Here is a 24,637-nt window from a genome sequence, read left to right on the forward strand (position 1 = left end):
CTACTATTCCTTTGATCCTCTCAGGATTTATAGGATTTATTTTTCGACTCCCTTCACTGACTAGATGTCCCAAGTACTTCACTTCTGTTTCCACATATTGCAATTTTTATTTTTTTTTTTTGAGACCCTCAAACCTTGCTGTCCCAAAAAGTTCAATAACTCATTTGTGGCTTCTTTTACGCTGCCTTCTTCCTCCCTAGATACCAATAATCATCCACATACTGAAGCAGGGCTACTCCCGATGGAGGGCTGAATTGTTCAAGCACTTGTTCTAACACTTGCCAAACAAATTAGGGGATTCTGTAAAACCCACAGTGATAACACCCTCCCGGTGAACCTTGAGCTGCTGGTAGGAGTGGTCAGGACAGTCCTCGTCCCCTGTTATTCACCCCTCTTCCTCGCCCCCAAGTAACAGTCTAAGGGGTCCCACTTTGGGGATTCAGTTTCTTTGTTGATTGAAACATCACCAACAGCCTGGGCTGGGAACATATAAAATGGATTTGGGCATCCCCGAATCCTGAATCTATTCATCTTGACCCAGCAAAAAGCATATTCACCTTCTTCTAATTCCTTATTATTCCTTATTATTCACATACATGTTTGAAGTCTGACAGACCCAGTCTTCATCAGATCCAAATTTGGGACAAAATACACTAGGAGGTCTTATGGGTTCTTTGGTCCAAACAAATTCAAATGCAAATGCAAACATGTCCCCCCTGGGACACCTCTGGGATCCTCTAAGGCAGACACAGGACCCCTGGGACACCCCTGGGACCCTTCCCAGGATGTCCACGGCCCCCCCATCCACCCCTGGCCCCTCCAGGATGCGGCCCGAACAAAACAATTTTCTTTTTATCTTTATCCCTTGTACAAGAAGAATCATTCTGAAATCTCAATATTCTCCCCTCAAGGACTGTCTGGGGGAATGTTCCCACGGTCTTTCTTAGTATCCCCTTTTTCATCCCTAGGCCTAGAATCCTTATTTCCCATTCTGAACACAGACTTTTCTTACACCCCTTCCTTTCGCTTCGTCCTTCTCCGGCTGCGCCCCTCGTGGGACTACAGAACTGCGGATCCGGACTCCACACTCGCTTCGTACTGCAGTACGTCTCAGTCACTCACACACAAGTCTCTTAGAATGTCCCGATCACCAAGGCAATACTTTAACAGTCCGATTTTTCTTACCTTGGTCCATGCACAGAGTTGCCTGGTTGTACTGTCTGTGCCTACTGCACCTATCCCTTTTCCCCCTGTGGTTCACAGAGTCTGCCGTCCAACTGGGTCTCGAGATCTTAGTCGATTCCTCCTGGAATCCCTGCCAACGATCCACGAGACCGTTGAAATCAACGGGACGCGTCTTCCCGTCCTTCGGCGACAGGGACTCCCAAGAAGATGACTTCTTATCCCGGACGAGCCCCCAGATTGTGAGAAACAAGTTCCGGTCTGAATGAAATAGGCTCAGGCAGAATCCTCTGTGAAGCACGTTTTTATTCACGTTCTTGCAAGAGCGGGTGACCTAGCAAGCAGGCACACTTGCAGTTCTTGAAACACACCTTTCTATTCCCTAATCCTGGCCGAATTTTTCCCTCCCCTTTTTCCCATTGGTTAGGTACTCCAGGGTTCACAGTCTGTCCAAGGCGCCTAAAATTCTTCCCACATGTCCTGCCTCCCTTTACTTCTCTTTATGCTACACCTACAGGGATTATCTGACTAGTTTATTTATTTCCTTTTTGGTAAAAGATTGCTCAATGTCATTAGCCCTGGTTAAATGTCTGACTACCCTTCTAGACACTAATCCAGTAGGAATCAGTTTGTCCTTTTGTGTGTGTGATAAGAGATGTTCTACAAGCCCTTGCTGGAGCCTCTTTGTCTTAGTCATTCCCTTATCATGTCACCTCTGAAGGAAATGGTTTTTCTCCTCTGCAAAAGCAATACCTGCCTTTCTTACACCATTTGTCAATCTAAAGCTATGAATGTCTTTTGAAGTCTATGCTTGAATGATGTACCAAACTGGACAAGGGCTCCATGACACTGTATCATACTTTCATCAGAACAGCAACAGATGACTTGACTTTATTCTTTCCCATGATTTTAAGGGCTCACGCACAGTTTCATTTGAAAATTTCTGGTGTAGCTTACTGAATTTCCTCCTTATGTTCAACTCCATCTAGATAGTGCACACTTCATTAATTAAAAAATGCTTGCCGTGACAGCTAAGAAGCTTGTTGCTTCTCTTCTAGATGTCCTGTGACTTAACACTGAAAGTTCAGCAGGTGCCACTTATCTGTGGTGTAGAAATTGCTGAACAATCTTGACTACTTGAACGTTTTCCATCAGCTGTCCTATTGGGTATTGCCTGTCAGTTTACTGGCAGCCAAAAGCTGGGAGCACCCAGGACTCACAGCATCAAGGCTGTGTAAGGAACTTAGGAACTTGTAACCAAAGCTTTTGTCCAGCAGCAATTTTTTAAGTGTTCCTCCACCCCCTTTTTCGTGTTCCTGTTCCACAGATGACAAGTTTTCAAAGGAACCTTGTACGTTCTGAAGAAACTATTCCTTTTCCATCCCAATAATGTTGCAAGAGGACAACCTAGTTCAAAATGCAGCCTTTTGCTTTTCTTTCAGACATCACCCTATCCTCAGCACACCGGAGAGCCTCAATTACTTACAAACACTTTGCCTAGTCAGGTGAAATGCTAGTCAAGCCCGAGTAGTACCTGAGTATCTGCACACCCTTGGGCTTCTCTGCACAATCACCACTTCCCCAGACGACCTGAACATTCCCCCAGGGTTGGAAGGCGACCACTGACACCGCAGAACCCCAGTGGAAAATGCTGGGCACCCCGTCAGCCGTGAAGCTGCCAGTCATGGTGCAGGGCCCCAGCTCGGTCACGGCCTCAAGGCCTGCCCGTGAAGCAGCCGCTGACGGTAAGCACCACCGGCACCACAGACCTCTGCGACCCGCCCGGAGGCGGCGCCGTGCGCGCTGCGGGGAGCAGGCGGGGCGGGGCGAGGCGAAGGCCGCCCGCCGCCCCGGGCCCGGGTAGGCCATGTTTCCAAGCGGACCGTCAGTCAATCGGCCGGCCCTGGAAACCGCCGCAGCGGCCCGCGGCACCGCCGACACGGTGGGTAGCGCAGCACGTAGGGGCAGGCAAGGGCAGCTAGGGGCAGCCAGCGGCAGGCGACGGCTGCGGCCGCGCAGGCGCGCTGAGTTCGGCGAGGGCGGACGGGGCGAGGGAGCGCGTCCTCCTCTCCTTACTCCTGTCGCAGTTTGCGAGCCGCAGTGCGCCTGCGCGCACGCGGCGCCGGGCGGCGGGCCGGGCGGGGGAGGAGGGCGGGTCCCGGCCCTGTGTTTTGAACGGCTCGATGCGGGTGGCTCACTATTTGGCAGGAAGGTGAGGAGGCCTCTATCCTGGCAGTGGAGCTGGCGTAGCGAGAGGGGATCCAAATGTGGCAGAGGCGAGCAGGAGGCGGTGGCGGCGGAGGGGGGCAAACGAGACAAGGGGAGCGGTCGTCCCCGCTCCCGCCGCGGAGGAGCTGAGCGGCCTGGCAAGGTGGGGGCTGCGGCAGGGCAGCAGCTGCAGCGCTGGCACCCCCGGGCCGCCCGCCTGGCACCCCGGGCGCTCGTCCCGCCGGCAGGTGAGCGAGCGGAGAAGGCGGGCGGGGGGGGAAGCCCTTCGCGCCGCCCTTGGCCTGGCCCGGTCCAGTACCGGGCAGAGCCGGAGGGAGTCGCTGTGGGGGGAGCTGGAGCCGCTGCCAGGCCAGGCCAGCCCAGCTCGGCCTCCTCTCCCTCGGGGCTGACATTATGTATCCCCCCGCGGTGTCCGGGCCACATAGGCCCCTCTTCTGCCGCCGCCGTCCGGCCGCGGTGCCCCTCCCGCCCCGCCCCCGCCGCCCGCTCGGAAGCCGCGGGAGGTGGGCGGCCGCGGGGCCCCCGGGCTCATGTTGCCGTCTCTACCCTCCCTTCTCCCCGCCAGCGCCCCGGCTGCCTGGCAACACCCCCCACCCTTCCGGGCTGCGGGGGGGCTGCCGCCCTCCCCTGGCACGGGCCCCGCTCGACATCCACCCTCCGTCCCGTGCCGGAGGGGAGGGGTCGGGGCCGCCCTCCGTTCCCTCTGCGGAGCTATTGTATGCGGGCTGGGGCCCGCCGAGGGGCCGCCGGCTGATGAGCCTCCCCCGCCTCGATAGCGCACGCCGGAGGAGGCGGAGGAGGGGGGAAGCGTGCCCCGATTCCCCCCCGGCAAAGCGGGGCGAGGGGGCGTGAGTGCGGTATCGGCCGGACCGGGCTGCGGCGCGGCAGGCGGAGAGGGGATCCGCCGCGCTGCCGCCCGGGTCTGTCAGCGGCGGAGCTGCGGGCAGCGCTCCCGCTTTGCGCGGCGCTCTGCGTGCGCGCTGTGCTCAGGCTGCGCGGGGATCCTTTGTCTGCTGGTGCTGCCGCCGCCGCTCTCCCTTCCTCCCTCCCTTCCCCCCTCCCCTCTCTCCCAGTGCCTGCGTCTCCTGCCTCTTCGCCTTTCTCTCTCCCTCCCTCCGTTCCCATCTCTCTCAGACTCAAGTGCTGCTGCAGCTGCAGGTTTGTAAATACCGGACCAACACACACAACATGGCTGACGCTCGCCCTGCTCCTCTACCAGGGTCTCCGCCTTCTCCCTCTGTCTCCACCGCTTAGCCCTCTCCTCGGTTTAGGCTTTTGTTTCATCCCCTCTCCCCTCTCATCTCCCATCCAAAAAAAAAAGAGGAAAAACAATTCACCCTCCTTATTGTTCGCATGGCGGGATTTCAAGGGTAAGGATCCTCGCTTTGGAAGCTTTGTCATTTTGTTTTGCTGTTTACAACAAAATGAAACCTAAAAATAAAAGGGAATTCGGGAACCTGGCAAGGCCTGGGGCGAGGGAGGAAGGGAGGGAAGGAGGGGGGAACCGGGTGAGCCCCGCTGAGAGAGGCTTGATTGGAATGTGCATATCTTTTTCTCTTTTGCGGTGGGGGGAGGCTGATGCGCCAAAGTGCTGGCAGAGATGAAATACTGTGTTACAGTTGCAGAATGATCTAGGGCCGGTTCTTTCATTTTAGGATGTAGGTCGGTGTAAGGTATCAACTCAGTACAATCACATTAAAAAGACACGAACTAGTTATGTCAGAATAGGCATTGTGTATGTAAAAACCGTAGCATAGGTTTTTGGATTTCTTTGCATTCCCTGTGTCTGCCTGTCAATATCTTAAAGAGCTCACAAATCATGGGGTACAAAACTGGAATTAACACTTGGCAGGTCTTTGTGTTGCTAGTTTTCCTGTCACAGATTGATTAGACCTTGTGATGACAATAGTACAAACCGAAGCATTCTCTTTTTGCTTCAAGGAGCGCTCCTTCCTTTCAGATTCCTTTTTTGTAAAAAAGGCATGGCATCGTGAACTTAAGTGAGCTCCCAAACTGAAACAAGACAGCATGTCTGACCTTTTCTAGCACAAGGCAAATGCTCAGTTCAATACCTCCCGCGTCAGTTATTCAGAGCACCCCCTTCTGGTTTAGGTGAATATAGCTTTTTTTTTTTTTTTCTTGCTTATGACGTAAAACCGAAATAATGTTTGAAGGTAGTTTGCTGAATATTTCTAAAGTTATCTGCCGTGGAACAGATTTGTGTCTTGGTTGTAACATAAGGATGAATGCTGCAAGTACTAAGACATGAGGCTTTATATTGCTTTGTAGACATGTTACTGTAATTGATAGTAAACATTTCATTTTTCAAAGATTATATTTAAAGACATGGTCTTTATTCAGTCGTATACACATGGATAGCCATGGCTTCTGTTAATATCTGAGCACCGTCCTAAAGTAACAAATGTCCTAGCTCTGTCGTCTTTGTCTACTTTGCTTTGGAATCTTCTAGTGGAGGAACACTGTCATGGCATAGTCATACAGCTTTTACTGAGATAGAAGTAAATGCTACACTTCAATGCTAGAATTAGGTATCATATGTTATAACTTCTTTTTCTGCTGCTTTTTTCATCATTAACAAGTGTTGATGAACTGATGAGGAGAAAATAATTTATTATAATGAGTTTACAACAACACAACTCTTGAATGGAATCATCTAAGTTACAAGATCATTTTGGAAAGTGTATATACGTCATGGCTCCTGAGCCAACTCTGCTACTTTCAGATGGAAAAGTCTGAGTAAAAGTCTGTAACTTGACACATGAGTAGATTCCTGCAGCAGTTGGTTACTTTTTTTTTTTTTTTTTACATTGAAGAACCTGAAGGCAGTATTGGTAAAACTACTAGAATAGTTATAGAATACTAGAATTAGCTACCAGTTGTAGCTAATAAGTAATTCATTATGATAGCCACCAAATTTTGAAATTACCGCTCTCTTACTAAAAGCGTGAGATGCCTTGAGTGTGAAATGTATTGCGGTGCAAACTCTTCCTGCAGATATTGGATACTTAAGCTGATTGTTAGCCTGAAGAGCAAATCAAACAAAATAGAAATAGGCTATCCACAACACATCTCTTTAAATAATAGATCGCTTAAAAATTGTTATGTTTCTTAAGTCTGGTACACTGTAGTTTTGTTGCTACAATTGAATTTTATTCTGTAAAATTCAGCTCTACTTTATTAGCTTTGTGAAGTTTCTTCTTTATGGTGTCTTTGCTATAGCTTGCAATTCTGTTCTTTCCTATGACACCTACAAGGTTTTTCTTTCTGTCTTCGTTGTGTTGATGAGTTGGTCAAAAATCAATATTGTGTGCCTTAGTATCCCATGAGGAGCTGATCTAGTTGAAGAACTTGCCAAATCCTTGTGTCTTTGGTACCAATAAGTGAAGACACTGCAGTGTTTGGTCATTGTGGGTAATACTAGGTCGCGTTTAACCAAATTAAAACCCAGATGCTAGTAACATCATCTTTTCCAAAACTGTTCACTTTTTCATATGGGGAAGTGAAACTGAGGAAAAACAAAACTGCAAGAAATGCTGTCTCAGTGGTCAGCTTGCTGGAAGATGTTAGAAATCAACCAATTTCTTTTAACAAGAAACACTTTTCAATGACTCTTTGATCACGTAAGTGATCATCATCAACTGATGAGTCGGTTGAGTTCTAAATATTTATGAAATTACCAATTAAAATATAAAATCCTAAAGGTAAAAATACACTTTTAGTTGATCTCGTACTTCGATATTTTTATGTTTTCTCGATCCAAGTAGTATTCTTCCATTAGCTTCTTGCCTTGTATCTTTCCTTGCTATCTGTTGCCAAGCTGCACTCTTTGACATGTTCAGACCTGTAAACATCTACCTGATGCAATAGCTGTTTTTTAAAGTGCTTTTTTAATGTAATGCATCATTTCCTTAATACTTGACAAATGAAAGATTTTCAGTAAGATTGTATTTTCTGAAGAAAAGAAATAGCCATATGTGTGGTTGTTTGTGGGGTTTTTTGGGGTTTTTTTTGTGTTTGGTTTGGTTTTTTTTTTTGTTTTTTTTTTTTTAGAATGAAGCCTGTTGCTGTAAACTTCTCACGCTTTCATTTTGGTTTTGCTTGCCTCCTTTCTTTTCTTGCCCCAGGTATTAGAAAGGTCAAATTTGACTACTTGGTGGTATGGCATGGGAATATATTTTAGTAGATGACTGAAACCGATACAACAAAGTGGTTTAAACACCATCTTTTGAAAGCTGCTCACTGAAGCTGAGCCAGGAGAGAGAATCACTACTATGGAGTAATTTCCTTTTGTATGGTTAGATTGTTTCTCATACCAGGTGTTAGAGAATTTTTCATTTGTTTTTTTCTCATTTTCCTTCTCTTACAAGTCTTCAGAGTTCGCTGGTTTTGTGATCGGAAGGGGAATGCTGATCTCTCTTGACAGTGGTATTCCTAATGAGTACTTTTTGTATATCAGGATGTGTCCCACTTGCTATCTAGATTCTACCCAGATGTCAGGTGTCTTAGAGGAATGGGGAATGTCTCCTTCCTTGTACAAATGTGCAGACTACATCTCTATTACATAGATGAGTTCCCTGAAAAGGTGTAGTTAACTAATTTGTGTTTTATCTATGAACAATTGATTCTAGTGACCAAAGAAAACATTACTGATCCATTTCAAACAGTGGTGAAATAATTTTATTAAAACTTGTTGCGTTTGCCATGTGGTCGTTGCAGTTAACTTTTGTTCTACTGGAAAATGTGAATTTGATGATGGCATGCGAAATTCAGGAGATAAAATTGATTTGGCTATAAGGTTGTGGAGAATAGTTCTGCAAATCTGGGTTACCTTTTTATGTTTCTTTCCTGTAATGTATGTTGTGAAACTGCTGTAAATCTTTGCTGTATGAGGTCTTCTTTGACTTGCTTATATGGAAACTTTATTGAAATGGTTACACAATGTATAGATATATAAATATATAGAAATTGTTCCCATTACCTGTGGTGACTGTTAGCCTTAAGTATAACCTAATGGTATTTTAATCTCTGCAGTGATTGTGGGGTGTTTGAGATGTTGTTGAAGTATCTTCCAATTATATATTTATTTTCTTTTTAGATCTGCTTGCAGAATAAGAGTTACTGACACACAGAATCACAGAATGGTTTGGGTTGGAAGTGACCTTAAGGATCATCTAGTTCCTGCCCTGGGCAGGGATACCTCCCACTAGATCAGGCTGCTCAAATCCTCATCCAGCCTGGCCTTGATCGCTTCCAGGGATGGGGCATTGACAGCTTCCCTGCGCAACCTGTTCCAGTGTCTCACCACCCTCATTGTAAAGAATTTCTTCCTGATATCCAATCTAAATCTATCCTCTCTCAGTTTGAGACCGTTACCCCTCATCCGATCATTACACTCCCTGATGAAGAGTCCCTCCCCACCCTTCCTGTAGGCCCCCTTTAGGTAATGGAAGGCTGCTATAAGGTCTCCCTGGAGCCTTCTCTTCTCCAGGCTGAACAACACCAGATCTCTCAGCCCGTCCTCATAGCATAGGTGCACCAGCCCTCTGATCATCTTCGTGGCCCTCCGCTGGACCCACTCCAACAGGTCCATGTCCTTCTTGTGCTGAGGACTCCAGAGCTGCATGCAGTACTCCAGGTGGGGGTCTCACAGGAGCAGAGTAGAGGGACAGAATCACCTCTTTGGATCTGCTGGCCATACTTCTTTTGATGCAGGCCAGGATGTGGTTGGCTTTCTGGGCTGCAAGTGCGGATTGTCTGCTCATGTTGAGCTTCTTGTGCACCAGCGTCCCCAAGTCCTTCTCCTTGGGGCTGTTCTCAAGCCATTCTCTGCCCAGCCTGTATTTGTGCCTGGGATTGCCATGACCCAGGTGCAGGACCTTGCACTTGGCCTGCTTGAACTTCATGAGGTTTGCACGGGCCCACCTCTCAAGCCTGTCCAGGTCCCTCTGGATGGCATCCCTTCCCTCCAGCGTGTCGACCGCACCACACAGCTTGGTGTCATTGGAAAATTTGCTGAGGCTGCACTCAGTCCCACTATCCATGTCTCCAACAAAGATGTTAAACAGCACTGGTCCCAGTACTGACCCCTGAGGAACACCACTCATCACTGGTTCCCACTTGGACATTGAGCCGTTGACTGCTACCCTTTGAGTGCAGCCATCTAGCCAGTTCCTTATCCACCAAGTGGTCCATCCATCAAATCCATGCTTTTCCAATTTAGAGACCAGGGTATCGTGCGTGACAGTGTCAAACAGTTTGCATAAGTCCAGGTAGATGAGGTCGGTTGCTCTCCCCTTATCTACCAATGCTGTGGCAACATCATAGAAGGACACTAAATTTGTCAGGCACGGTTTGCCTTTGGTGAAGCCATGTTAGCTATGGCCAATCAGCTCCTTATTTTCCATGTGCCTTAGAAGATTTTCCAGGAGGATCTGCTCCATGATCTTGCTGGGCACAGAGGTGAGACCGACCGGTCTGTAGTTCCCTGGGGGTCTTCCTTTTTTCCCTTTTCAAAAATGGGGGTTATGTTTCCCTTTTTCCAGTCAGCAGGAACTTTACCAGACTGCTACGACTTTTCAAATATAATGGAAAGTGGCTTTGCAACTACATCTGCCAGCTTCCTCAGGACCCGTGGATGGATTTCATCAGGTCCCATGGACTTATGCACCTTCAGGTTCCTCAGATGGTCTTGAACCTAATCTTCTCCTACAGTGGGTGGTTCTTCATTCTCACAGACCCTGCCTTTGCCTTCTGCAACTTGGGTGGTGTGGTTGCAGCCCTTGCTTGTGAGGACGGAGGTGAAAAAGTCATTCAGTACCTCAGCCTTCTCCATATCCTGGGTGACCAGGTCTCATGTTTCCTTCCAGGGAGGGCCCACGACTTCCCTAGTCTTGCCTTTACCCCTGATGTACTTAATAGAAGTTTTTGTTATCCTTGATTTCCTTAGCCAGATATAATTCTATCTGGGCTTTAGCTTGCCTAATCTGGTTCCTGGTCGCGCGGACAGTTTCTCTTTACGCCATCCAGTCAACCTGTCGTGCCTGTACCCTCTGTAGGCCTCCTTTTTGCTTTTGAGCTTGTCCAGGAGCTCCTTCTTAATCCATGCAGGCCTCCTGGCATTTTTGCCTGACTTCTTTTTTTCTTGGGATGCACCGCACCTGAGCTTGGAGGAGGTGATCCTTGCTCTCTTGGTGAACCAGCTCTCTTGGGCCCCTCTTCCCTCCAGTACTTTTTGCCATGTTACCCTGCCAAGCAGGTCCCTCAAGAGGCCAAAGTCTGCTCTACTGAAGTCCAGGGTAGTGAGCTTGCTGCGTGCTCTCCTCACTGCCTGAAGGATCTTGAATTCTACCATTTCATGATCACTGCAGCCAAGGCTACCCTTGAGCTTGGCACTCACCACCAGCCTCTCCTTGTTGGTAAGGACAAGGTCCAGCATAGTTCCTCTCCTTGTTGGCTCCTCTGCCATTTGGAGAAGAAAGTTGTCATTGAAACATTCCAAGAACTTCCTGGATTTCTTGTGGCCCGCCGTGTTATCCTTCCAACAGATATGGGGGTGGTTGAAGTCCCCCATGATGACCAGGGTCTGTGAATGCAATGCCGCTCCTATCTGTCAATGGAGGGCCTCATCTGCTCTGTCATCCTGGTCATGCTGCTCTTCAGGTGGTCTTCTTCTAGGGTGTTTTATCTGTGACTCCCCAGGTCCTATCTCTGCAGGAGCCCCTGGCTTGTCCCCATAAGACTTCGAGTGTACTGCAGCGTACCCAGTACGTCTCGGAGCAACAGGTTGAGGGCCCTCACTAGTGAGCTGCCCCTCACACCTTGGAGCATTGTCCCTTGGCTTGTTATGAGCAAGCAGGGTAGCATCCCCCTCCCCCAACAGGCCTAGTTTAAAGCCTGGTCAATGAATCCTGCTAGCTCATGAGCAGACACCGTCTTCTTCCTTTCAGAAAGATGAGCCCCATCCAATGCCAACAAGCCTGGTGCTGTGTAGGCCATCGTGGTGCTGTGTAGGCCATCGCATTGTGGAAAAACCCAAAACTGTGGCAGTGACACCAGCCACGTGTTGATGGATTGCACACATCTGTTTCTTACAGTGTCCCTGCCAGTAGCTGGGAGAACAGAAGAAAAGATAACCTCCACCCCAGACTGCCTTATTAACCTTCCCAAGGCCTTGAACTCTCTCTTGATTGTTCTTGGGCTATGTGTTGCCACCTCATCACCACCGATGTGAAAGAGCAACAACAGGTAGTCGTCCAAGGGCTGAACCAGGCTGGGAAGTTTTCTAGCAATGTCCCTGACCCGGACCCCAGGGAGGCTGCATACCTCCCTGTCAAGAGGGTCTGCCCAGCATATTGGCCCTCTGCTCCCCTCAGAAGGGAGTCTTCTGCTACTATAACCCGCCTCTTCTTCCTTGTAGAGGCAGTTGTAAGCACTTGCAAGTAGGTTTTTATATACTTTTTTGATAAGACTGCAAAGCTTACAAACACTTAAGAGCTGATTAGCGCTTGGTTTAGGTTTTTTTGTTCGCTTGGTTGGTTTGTTATTTGTTTTCTTTTAATGTTATTGTTCAATGTTAAATATGTTATTCGAGGTCTGAAATTCGAGATCTCCACCTAGAAGTACTGGTGACAGTAGATGTTATTTCAGGAGCTGTTCTGTGGATTTCAATGATTTAGTAAATACTGAACTTATACAGAATGGCAGCTGAACTTTAGACCTTCCATTCCATATGGTAGTTTGAACAAAATGGAATTGTATCAGTTTAGTTACTCCTTTGTTGTTGTGTTTTCCATTAGTTTTTTTCAGTTGTTCTCACATCGCCGACTTACGGTAGCCTTGCGTAGGGAGAACATTTTTACTGTGGTGACCAGGTGTCGAGTCCACTTGCTGTCTTTGAAGTCCATCTCTTCATTTTCACTTCACCACTTCTGGCCTAGCTGCATACACGTCCTACTTCCTGACTGAGTGGTAGCTGGTAGTCCCCTTCTAACAGTGCCAGTTATCTCAGCTGAAGGGCCCTGGCTTCCGTCACTGCAGCTGCCTTTCTTGAGTGGTTGGTGGTGCATGTTAACCTAACTGTTCTTAATGCTGGATCCTGGAGTTGTTTCTAGTGTCAGTGTTGGGGAGCCTGTCTGGTGAAGTCTAAGACTTATCCTCAAGTTTGGAAGTGCTGTAGAATTGAAGTACTCCAATAGAATGTGTTGCTTTCTTTCAGGTCTCTGGTGGATCTTTCATCCTTTTTGTTGAGATCCCAATATTGGCAAAGTAACTTTCTCCGAGTAGCCTATTAAGACAACAGTTCCATCGGAGTGTGTATACGTCAGAGGCTTTTTTTTTTTTCTATTCGTGTGTTACTTTGTTTTCTTTCCTAGATTCCTCTTAGAGCAGAACAATTAACAAACACAGGGAATGTTTGTAAATTTAATCTGTTTTAAGATTACTATGCTAACTAGGTTGTAAAATGTAACATTGCCTGCCAGTTTAATGTCCACCACTGATGCTGCTTCTCAGAGTGGTACTACTCTACCTAAATGTGGCCAGTCATATATAAAATGGAAAAGTAATAAGCTTGACTTTTTTCCCCAGTAATATTCTTTGATTTACTCTAAATTACAGTAAGCTGTTGCAGCTGGTCTATGCCATCATGCTGAGGTCTGTAGAATTTCACTTTTATAGACTTAAATTTGACCTTCTTTCAAAACAAATATTTTTTTCCCTCTGAGCTTTTATTAATCCAATTTTAATGGAAAAATGAACTTTGCTAGATCATCGTCTCTTATCCTAAGTGGGTAAGATCTGAAAGATTTATTAGAAGTCAGACTTCTGTTCTGGTATTTATTAAAATAAAATAATTATTTCTGTTGCAAAACTCATTTTCCTAGTTTAGTATTTATGTTCCCTACATAGAATTCTTCCCTAGTACGCTGAACAAAGGTAGCTGAAGTCCAGTGTATAATCTTGTGTTTGCTGTTGACTTTTTTTACATATGGAAATTTTCAGCTTTCTAGATTTAATGTCAGTGTTGTGAGCTCAGTAGTGTAGGAGAAGTCATGTTCTAGACTGACATTTTCCTGTTAAGTTTTCTTGGTAACCTTTTCCAAAGGCAAACATAATGCCTGCAGAATTCAGTACAGTGCTTAGGCTTCTACTATGCAAAGGTAAGTACCTGTGTATTGTGTCTGTTCTTCCGCATGTCTGTAACTTATTTCTGGTCTTCAACTTGAACTGTAAAAATGTTTGCAGCTTAGAAAATTGAATAAAGACAGTCTAGGAGATATAAAAAGAAATAAAAATAATGCTTGGAAGCGTGTAGGTCACTGAAGTTTTTTACTTGCAAGACAGCTGACTATGTCTGCATAATTCTGGGCAATTGCTTGCCTGTCCTGCTTTATAACCATGCATGTTTTAAGCAATGGTCTGAACACCAAAGTGAAATCAGAATGGGAGCAAATATGTTCAAGATTAATTCACTACTTCCTTCTCAAAACCTTCCAGTTACAGAGAGCTTTATTAAATGGACATAATTACTTTTTTGTTCATTAATCCCTTTCAGAAGATCTTTGTCTTAATGGTGAAAGATGACACAGAAATTAATAAATGATTGTTTTGCCATCAGTGGATCTGCAGTTTTGTGAGATATGGTCAAAATCTATGCTCTGACAAGAATATATTTAAAAAATAGCTTCACAGTAAATTCTGCTTTTCATGTGACTTCATAGAAATCTAACTATTAAAGTGCTTTTAGGGTTAAGGAATATGCAGGTGTTTGATATACTTGGAAACCACAGATTGTTGGATACTCGTATGTTGACATTGTGTTGGTAGGGGGAGGGAGCATTAACAATGACTGTTCTCACGGTCATCTCTCTCTCTCTTAGTCGTTAATGGCTCGATGTCCAGATGGAGAGGGGCAACAAGTGGTGTCCCTCAGGGATCTGTACTGGGATCGGTGCTGTTCAATATCTGTATCAATGATTTAGACAGTGGGTTCAAGTGCACCCTCAGCAAGTTTGCCGATGACACCAAGCTGAGTAGTGCGGCTGACAGGCCAGAGGGACAGGATGTCATCCAGAGGGAGCTGGAGGAGCTGGAGAGGTAGGCCTGAGCAAACCCTATGAATTGCAACAAGGCCAAGTGCAAGGTCCTACAGCTGGGTCGGGACAATCCTCGTTATCGGTACGGGCTGGGGGATGATGTGATAAAGAGTAGCCCTGCGGAAAAGGACTTCGGGATACTAGTAGACAAAAAACTGGACATGAGGAAGCAATTTGTGCTTGCAGCCCAGAAGGCCAATTGCAGCCTGGGTGGCATCAAAAGAACCGTGGCCAGCAGACCAGAGAGGTGATTCTGCCCCTCTACTCTGCTCTCACGAGACCCCACATGTAGTACTGTGTCCAGCTCTGGAGTCCTCAGCACAGGAAGGACATGGACCTGTTGGAGTGGGTCCAGAGGAGGGCCACGAAGATGATCAGAGGGCTGGAGCACCTTTCCTATGAAGACAGGCTGAGAGAGTTGGTGTTGTTCAGCCTGGAGAAGAGAAGGCTCCAGGGAGACCTTATAGCAGCCTTCCAGTACCTGAAGGGGGCCTATAAGAAAGCTGGGGAGGGGCTGTTTGCAAGGGCATGTAGCAATAGGATGAGGGACAATGATTTTAAACTAGAGCAGGGTAGGTTTAGATTAGACATTAGGAAGAAGTTCTTTACAATGAGGGTGGTGAGAGACTGTAACAGGTTGCCCAGAGAGGTGGTGGAGGCCCCATTCCTGGAGACATTCAAGGTCAGGCTTGATGAGGCTTTGAGCAACCTGATCTAGTTGAAGATTTCCCTGCTTACTGCAGGGGGGTTGGACTAGATGACCTTTAAAGGGTCACTTCCAACCCAACAGGTTCCGTTCTGTTCTATCCCTGTCCTTGTCCCTACTGCTGAAGGGAGGAGGGGAAGGCATGAATATGGGTAGAAAGCTCATGTATTTCCTAGACTGCAGGAGTGCATCTTGGGTGAATTGCATCTCTGTCTTCTGCATCTCAATTTTGTCAATGAAAGCATACTTCATTGTTAGGTGCTAGCCATAAGACAGAGGGGGCAAGCAAACTGTCTTTTGGTGCGTGTTCTCTCCTAACTGTTCAAGTTGGAGGGGAGATTCACTCCTACCCTCACTTGTTAGCTGTGTGTGTACCTATGGCTTGTATGGAGAGAGATGAGACAAATTTATGTTATTTTGTATCAGTAGGTACAGGTGGGTTTATTAATAACGGATGAACAATACTTTTTTAAGTGGTAGTATCTTGCTGTGACCTTAGTGGGGAGCCAGCGGTGAAGGAAGCATTGCATTACAGATAGTTTTAGGCTAGATGCTTGAAGAATGAAGTTTATATGGATTAATTTGAGATAGGTTTTTTGTTTTGTTTTTCCCCATACGTATAAAATAAATTGAAGGAGGACTATAGGGGGGTGAGATTTTGTTGTGAATAAACAACCTAGTTTTCAGTCATACTTAGGCCTTTAAACACATTTCTAGGAGACTTTATGGTTGAGTTGGGGGTGGTGCAAGGTTAACTATAAAGCAGGGATCAGCACAAAAGGCAGCGGCTTTGGTTTTCTGTCCTTGTGTGTGCTTTGCTTGTTTGTAGAACAGACTTCTAGAAAACCTCATCTGCTTTTATGGGGAAGGATATCTCATTTCATTTTCACTTGTGCTGCATGCACAGCGAAGTAATTTCAAAGCAGGGTTTTTGATCAGAGCTTATTATCAAAGTATAAGAAAGGAAGACATGTTTGCTGTGGGATCAGCAAGGTATGGTAGGAAAAAAGTGATTCCAAGGTGATCCTCAATTCTTAAAGTCTTGACTTCTGTTTTGCTGTCATTTTGTCACCTTTCTGCTGCTACAGAACAAGAGGAATTCAATGTTTTAAGGCTGTTGTTTCTGAGCAAAAATTGTCATACACTCAAAGTCATGCAGGTGTTCTCTGAAAGTAAACTTTTTCACAGTCCAATAAAAAATTTTTCAGAGTAACTTGAAACAGTTCTTCATCCGCTTAAATACTTCAAGACCTTCTGATTAGTTTAATGAGTATGCAAATACCATACCAGTTTCAGAAATAGTACTTTGTGCATTTTTTTTACATGTTTTAAAAAGTACCAAAAGTATGAGGATTGGTCTGTTCTGATGTCTCCAGTACTTTTAGGGAGAGTCACTGGTTTCACAGCTTGATTTTTCTCTCTTTGTCCCGCCCACTCCTGACTTCTACTTATGCAGGACATGTTGTGTTTTCCACCAAAAATCTGGAAGACCTGTGTGTAAGCAAAGAAAATACCATGTAATGTTACAACACTGATGGTTCTCATCTTTTATAGAAAAAAAAGTATGATCAGCAGTTTAATAAGTTACTTTCGTTGCTGATGAATCCAGTGTTGACTGCAATATTTAAATTAGTAATATTACAAATCTCTGTTAACTTTTCCTCTATGATTATATGACTCTTCTGTAAGAAGCTATTTTTGTTCTAAAGTACTGTTCTATCACCAACCCTTTAAATTTATCAAAACCAGCATAATTAGCTGTAACTAGAGCTCATGATACAGTGCTATCTATGCTGTTACTGCATATTACAACTTTAAGATCTGTTGCAACTATTCACCATTTAAAGCTGATAATCTGTTTAAGTTGAGATGTTAACATTGTAGACAGTGAGTGAATATTCTGCATCTGGTCTGGAAAAACAAAGATCACATTGGTTAGTAGTCATGGCAAGAGACTTGCCATTCTTAAAGCATTTGCTTTTTACATTTCCAGTGTTAACACCTGCTTGAATGCCTTTGTATGAGAACTGCTTTAATCTAAGCTAACATGGCCGAAAGTGAAGAACACAGGTAATTCAGTTCATGACTGGTTGCTAAACTTTTTCAAGATGCAAATTAGAGGCAAGAGATCATTTTCCCCGACCTTTTTTCTTCCCCCCCACCCCGCCAATCATTGCAAAGATAGGATGGAAATTACTACCAATTTAAATTGTCTGATCTTGTCTATAAACTTTTCTTAAAATTGAGTTGTAGGGAGAAATATTTCTATGCTTTCAGTATGGGTTTAGTTATTGGTGTGATCATGCTTCAGTCTGCAAAATGTTACTGTTTACTCTTTCATTGCAGTAATACCTAACAAAATTACTTGTCTATTTTCTTGTGACTAGAGGAGGCCTTAATTTACTCAATAGCTTAACTCTAATTCCTCCCCCTACTCCCAGCTGATTTAAGAAAGAGAACTAAATTTTTATCAGAGTAGAGGCAGTCAGTATTTGTGTCCGAGAGACACAAGTTAATACCTCTGATTCATTAAATGCTGTGTAGTATGGTTGTAGTTATTGTGGTGTTGATGATGGGAGGTTAGGCATGTGTGTCTCTAATCTATGAATAAACGGGCTTATAGTACAGCTTGTCATAGTGTTGGTTGTATACAGCCAACGTGACTAACTGTAGTTTCTAACCTGGTCCCTCTAAGTATTGTGGCCCTGCTTTTTTTATTGGTGGGGTTTTTTTGTTTGGTTGTTTAAGTGCTGAATTACTACTTATTTATCAATATCCTTATTGGTTACTGAGGTTGAGGTTAATAACAATTAAATTTTGACTTTTCTAATTAATGCTGTAAATAATAGCTTGTCCTAATAAGAATTTTGAATGCTCATGTGTGGTGTTGCTGCTTTTAAAACTGGTAGGTGGTTATTGTAGCACAAGTCTTAAGTATTAATGTATAATTACTTGGCTTACTTTCCCCTGACACTGTTTTTGGTTTCTTCTGGCTCTCTACCCTGGATTGGTGGCCTGCTGCTGCTCATTTTGAAGACAAATAGTGATTATGTCATGAGTAAGTAAAATAGCTGCAGAAATTGGATGTGAGCAATAAGAATCAATGATTATTAAAGCGTGAACTATCATCTCTGAATTCAGGAAACAAAATATCTTCTTTACTGTGGAACTTCATGAATGAAGTTGTAGAAGCCTGCTGCATTAGAGAGAAAAAAAAATATTTCAGGTATGTCAGCAAACTGTTTGCTCTCGCAGAACTAACTGATGTCACAAATTCTAGAGTTTGGCTTAAGAAAGTATTTTAGTTATGCTTTTTTTCAATTAGTGTTGCAGAGGTGTCTGTTAGGCTCTAAGGCCTCAGAACATGTGTCCAGGAATGATCTGTTGCTTACAATCCACAGTCTACTAGTGAGCTAAAAATCTTGAAAGTGGTCTGTTGTCGTGGTTTAGCCCCAGATGGCAACAAAGAACCACGTGCCGCTCGCACGTGCCTTCCTAATACAGGAAGGATCGTAAGAAAAGGCAAGACTCTTGGGTTGGGACAAAGGCAGTTTAACAGAACAGCAAAGGGAACAGGCAAACAACAACAACAACACGGATAGGGGAATATACAAACGTGATTACGGAACCGCCGCTCCCCCCGCCTCTCGCCGACCGGCCGGACCCGGGACGCCCCAGCCCGCTTTTAAGCAGCAACTTCCTGCCCCCTCCCCCGGCAGCTCAGGGTGGGCGTGGCTCACATGGCATGGAATACCAGGAAAAGTTAACCCTATTCCCACCGGAACCAGGACATTATCCACCCCTTATTCCATACCATCTATGCCATGCCCAGCAGGTTCCAATGAATTGCCACCACTTTCCCCTGTTATATATATATATATACACACACATATAATGCCCTTAGTTTATGGGTCATCCCTCCAAAGTGTCCGTTGAGTTCTTTTAATCCACGGCTTTGGGCTCCATTTGTTAGAACAGTCTCTCAGGGCAGGTGAGATGCTGGGTGGTGCTGGTCTGTTGCATGCTGTATTTTTCGGAGCTTGTGACTGGTGCACCTGGTGTGGCTCATGCACGCAGTCCGTGGGCTGAAGATGTAGATCTTGAGGAAACTGCTGGGCGCCAGCTGCTGAGATCGGTTCTTATCCCATCATCCCTGTGCCTTACTTGTAGTACAACTGATAGCAATTATAGCAATGAGGACATACAGTGACAGTGTTACTTAGCAATTAACAGCACACAATCTGATTCATTGGCTATTCTCACCCAAAATCAGATCCCCATGAGGTACACATCGGACTTCCCCATCCTGCCGCATCACCCACCAAGTGCACCCAGGTCCTTGGGCAAAAGCAATCCCACGGATGGGTTTGCCTTTGCCTGAGGCAGGACTAACCCAGACTGTCTTCCCTAGCATATTCTTCATGTGCACTACGGGGACTTTATCCCCTTCTACAGTACGTGGAAGTTTTGATTGGGCAGGGCCAGCCCGATTGTTAGATCCCCTGGTGTTAACTAGCCAGGTAGCTTTTGCTAAATGTGTATCCCAGTGTTTGAAAGTCCCACCACCCATTGCTCTCAGTGTAGTTTTTAACAGTCCATTGTATCGTTCTATCTTCCCAGAGGCTGGTGCGTGATAGGGGATGTGATACACCCACTAGATACCATGCTCTTTGGCCCAGGTGTCTATGAGGCTGTTTCGGAAATGAGTCCCGTTGTCCGACTCAATTCTCTCTGGGGTACCATGTCGCCACAGGACTTGCTTTTCAAGGCCCAGGATAGTGTTCCGGGCAGTGGCATGGGGCACAGGGTATGTTTCCAGCCATCCAGTGGTTGCTTCCACCATTGTGAGCACATAGCGCTTGCCTTGACGGGTTTGTGGCAGTGTGATATAATCAATCTGCCAGGCCTCCCCATATTTGTATTTCAGCCATCGCCCTCCATACCAAAGAGGCTTCAAACGCTTGGCTTGTTTGATCGCAGCGCATGTCTCACATTCATGGATGACCTGTGCAATAGTGTCCACGGTCAAGTCCACCCCTCGGTCACGAGCCCATCTATATGTCGCATCTCTCCCTTGATGGCCTGAGGAGTCATGGGCCCACCGAGCTATGAATAGTTCACCCTTACGTTGCCAGTCCAGATCCACCTGAGCCACTTCAATCCTAGCGGCCCGATCCACCTGCTGGTTGTTCTGATGTTCCTCCGTGGCCCGATTCTTCGGTACGTGGGCATCTACATGGCGTACTTTCACAACCAGATTCTCTATCTGGGCAGCAATATCTTGCCATAGGTCAGCAGCCCAGATGGGTTTGCCTCTGCGCTGCCAGTTGCCCTGCTTCCACTGCTGTAACCACCCCCACAGAGCATTTGCCACCATCCATGAGTCAGTGTAGAGATAAAGTACTGGCCATTTTTCTCGCTCAGCAATGTCCAAGGCCAGCTGAATAGCCTTCACCTCTGCAAACTGGCTCGATTCACCCTGTCCCTCACTGGCTTCTGCAACCCGTCGTGTAGGACTCCACACAGCAGCCTTCCACTTTCGATGCTTTCCCACAATCTGGCAGGACCCATCAGTGAACAGGGCATATTTCTTCTCATTTTCTGGCAGTTTATTATATGGTGGGGCCTCTTCTGCACACGTCACCTCCTCCTCTGGTGACATTCCGAAATCCTTGCCTTCTGGCCAGTCCATGATCACTTCCAGAATTCCTGGGCGACTGGGGTTTCCCATTCGAGTTCGCTGCGTGATCAATGCAATCCACTTACTCCATGTAGCATCGGTTGCATAATGTGTGGTGGGGACCCTTTCTTTGAACATCCAACCCAGCACCGGCAGTCGAGGTGCTAAGAGGAGCTGTGCTTCTGTACCAACTACTTCCGAAGCAGCTCGAACCCCTTCATATGCTGCCAATATCTCTTTTTCTGTTGGAGTGTAGCGGGCTTCGGATCCTCTGTATCCCCGGCTCCAAAACCCTAGGGGTCGACCTCGAGTCTCCCCTGGTGCTTTCTGCCAGAGGCTCCAGGTAGGGCCGTTCTCCCCGGCTGCGGTATAGAGCACATTTTTAACATCTTGTCCTGCCCGGACTGGCCCCAGGGCCACTGCATGGACTATTTCCTGTTTGATTTGTTCAAAAGCTTGTCGTTGCTCAGGACCCCATTTAAAATCATTCTTCTTCCGGGTTACTTGATACAGAGGGCTTACAATTTGACTGTAATCTGGGATATGCATTCTCCAAAAACCCACAATACCTAAGAAAGCCTGTGTTTCCTTTTTACTAGTTGGTGGAGACATAGCTGCTATTTTGTTGATCACATCCATTGGAATCTGACGGCGTCCATCTGGCCATTTTATTCCTAAAAACTGGATCTCCTGCGCAGGTCCCTTGACCTTACTTCGCTTTATAGCAAAACCAGCGTTCAGAAGGATTTGGACTATTTTACTCCCTTTCTCAAAAACTTCTTCTGCTGTGTTTCCCCATACAATGATGTCATCAATGTACTGCAGATGTTCTGGAGCTTCACCCTGTTCCAGTGCAGTCTGGATCAGTCCATGGCAAATGGTGGGGCTGTGTTTCCACCCCTGGGGCAGTCGATTCCAGGTGTATTGGACGCCCCTCCAAGTGAAAGCAAACTGTGGCCTGCACTCTGCTGCCAAAGGGATTGAGAAGAATGCATTCGCTATATCAATCGTGGCATACCACTTGGCTGCCTTGGACTCCAGTTCGTACTGGAGTTCTAGCATGTCCGGCACGGCAGCACTCAGCGGTGGCGTGACTTCATTCAGACCACGATAGTCTACAGTTAGCCTCCACTCTCCATTAGATTTTCGCACTGGCCATATGGGACTGTTAAAGGGTGAGCGAGTCTTGCTGATCACTCCTTGAACCTCTAGTTGACGAATCAGCTCATGGATGGGAATCAGAGAGTCTCGGTTAGTGCGATACTGCCGCCGATGCACCGTTGTGGTAGCAATCGGCACCTGTTGTTCTTTGACCCTCAACAACCCCACAACAGAAGAATCCTCCGAGAGACCAGGCAAGGCAGACAACTGTTTAACTTCCTCTGTCTCCAAAGCAGCTATGCCAAAAGCCCAGCGGTACCCTTTTGGGTCCTTAAAATACCCTCTCCTGAGGTAATCTATACCAAGGATGCATGGAGCCTCTGGGCCAGTCACAATGGGATGCTTTTACCACTCATTCCCAGTTAGGCTCACTTCTGCCTCCAGTACAGTCAACTTTACTACTTAAAGTAAACTTTACTACTGTTTTTAAAGCTGTTTGGCTAAACGCTTATAGCTGTTTATGATGGTTCCATAGTTAGAAGGACATAAGAATACTGAAATTGAACTGTGCCTTCTGTTCATATAGACAGATCATTCCAGAATAAAAAAAAAGAGGTTTTGCTTGTCCATGCTGCTTGAGGGAAGAGTAGACTATAGCTCTAAAGAAACTCTTTAAAAATGCTCTATGCCTGTATCTCTTTTGTTCTACTACCAAAGGTGTGCATAATATTGCAGTAATGGGCAATTTTTTTTTTTTTTTTTTTTCAAAAAAAGTTTTGCTGTGCCAAAGAATGACTGAAAGGTTTGTGTGTAGACAAATATTTCACTTGTTCTTCTCAGCTCTTGGAAGGCAAATAGACTAGAAACTGGTTTTTTTATTTAAAAACTGTTGATGAATTAATGCAGTACTTAAAAGTTTATGTTGACAAGCACGTTCTGTTCTTTAATTAAGCTGTTATAAGCTCATTGGGTACTAGTCGTTCTCTTACTCCTTCTTTATCTTGATTCCTATTCAGTAGAAGAGCCAGTGTGCGTGCTTTTAATTCCAAATTTCACATCCAGTTCTTTGGATTCTTGTGTTCAATTTTTGGTATGTATTTTTTTTTTTGACTATTATGCGAAACAAGGAATTTTTCAAAGGGCAAGCATATGGCAAAATGCCATTGAGTCCCTTAGCCAAATATTATTGAATCTAGTTGTGATATTGCTAAGGTGGGAGGCAGATCAAATAAAAAAACTATTAAATTTAAATAAGTTTAATTTTATACAAATGCGTAATACCTGTGGATAAGCCCTAAAAAATGGCCTAAACATGTAAGGCTTTCTGGAATACATCTTCTGGAGAACTTAACTTTCTTTTGTTTTCTGGGTCACTTATTTATGTATTCTTAGAGTGGTAGGTACATAGTTATTCTTTCCCGGAATTTCAGAAAGCTAATTGTTTTTAGTGTGAGACTAAAGTTCAAACCTGTAATTGGAAAGAGCTCTTTTTTTTTTTTTTCCTTACTGTATTGTGGATATGGCATGCATATGTCATATTCCACTCCCAAGCCCTTTTACCTCAGGAATTTCTTTTTTCTTTAATAATTTTGTCAATTTGGTTTTGTCATTGCTTTGTTTTTTTGCCGGTGCCTGTTGATGACTAGCTCTTTTCCCTTCCAGGCAAAATCCTAGGCCTATAGTTCATTGTAACCATCAGCTGATGTACTGATAGCTTGTCTGATTTAGTGAACATGTAGTATTATCACTGTTACTTCTAATCAGCCCGTATGACTTGATGTTTAGCATTTAAAGATTAGTGCTCTTTAGATGTTAATTTCATAACTATTGATGTATGATTCCTTTATTAGTGGGTTATAGGCCTTTCCTGGCCTTTTTTCTTTCTCTGAGGAACTCCAGGAATATATAGAGCAGCACATAATTAAACATAATAAGGAAGGATGTATTTGATCCAAGGTTCCCAGACTGTTTCCAGTTGATTCAAAAACCCAAACAGTGGGAAAAGCCTTGATCTGTGAACTATTGAGCTCGACCAGCCAAGATGATCATCTCGTGCAGGCACACCTGTCTGTTCATCAAGTGAAGATCAAGAACTTTAAAAAAAAAAACTCTGGACAGAGGTGAGCTAGTTCCTACACAACAGTACTGGTCTGAGTCAGATATCCATTAATGGAACTTCTTGCTGCCTTTCACATGAAAAACAAAGGGATGAAAAGTACCTAAAGCACAATAAAAGTACGCTTTTCTTCTCATGAAAGTGGAGTTAGTCATCGCCTTCGTCCTTCTTCGTCCATCTCTTTTTAATTCCACAAATGGAAAAAATATCTGGCATCTGGTTAGCTTACTTAGCAGAGGGACAGGAGGAGTCAGTTTTACGTATCTGCACTTACAGTGCTGTTGCAGAGATCACTCAGTGTATCATGTACATGCAGGTGAGACAGAGGCTGCATGCTATCCAAGTTCCTAAAGTTCAGAGGATTGTATTAATTTGCTGGTTATACCCAACACAAAGCTACGTATAAAAGTGTTTGTCCCACATCTTGGATTATTTTGGTCATTAGAGCTGATAAGCCAAATTTCATTGCTGCCTGTCTGAGAGTTGAGAGGTGTCCAGTCAATCACTGA

General features: G+C 45.3%; 1 protein-coding gene across 6 annotated transcripts in view; it reads left to right on the forward strand.

The window, feature by feature from the left end:
- Positions 1 to 2,992: 2,992 nt before the first annotated feature.
- Positions 2,993 to 24,637, forward strand: part of SPIN1 (spindlin 1) — a 66,519-nt gene continuing 44,874 nt past the window's right edge. Inside the window, exon 1 of one of the 6 annotated variants that reach the window (XM_074569837.1) lies at positions 2,993 to 3,124. The gene's annotated coding sequence lies outside the window, so the exon portion shown is untranslated. Of the gene's footprint in view, positions 3,125 to 3,274; positions 3,639 to 4,072; positions 4,782 to 24,637 lie in introns of those variants that run through there. The other 5 variants (XM_074569838.1, XM_074569835.1, XM_074569840.1 and 2 more) reach the window with 5 other exon arrangements.

The sequence above is a fragment of the Larus michahellis genome, chromosome Z, assembly GCF_964199755.1.
Source record: "Larus michahellis chromosome Z, bLarMic1.1, whole genome shotgun sequence".
NCBI lineage: Eukaryota > Metazoa > Chordata > Aves > Charadriiformes > Laridae > Larus > Larus michahellis.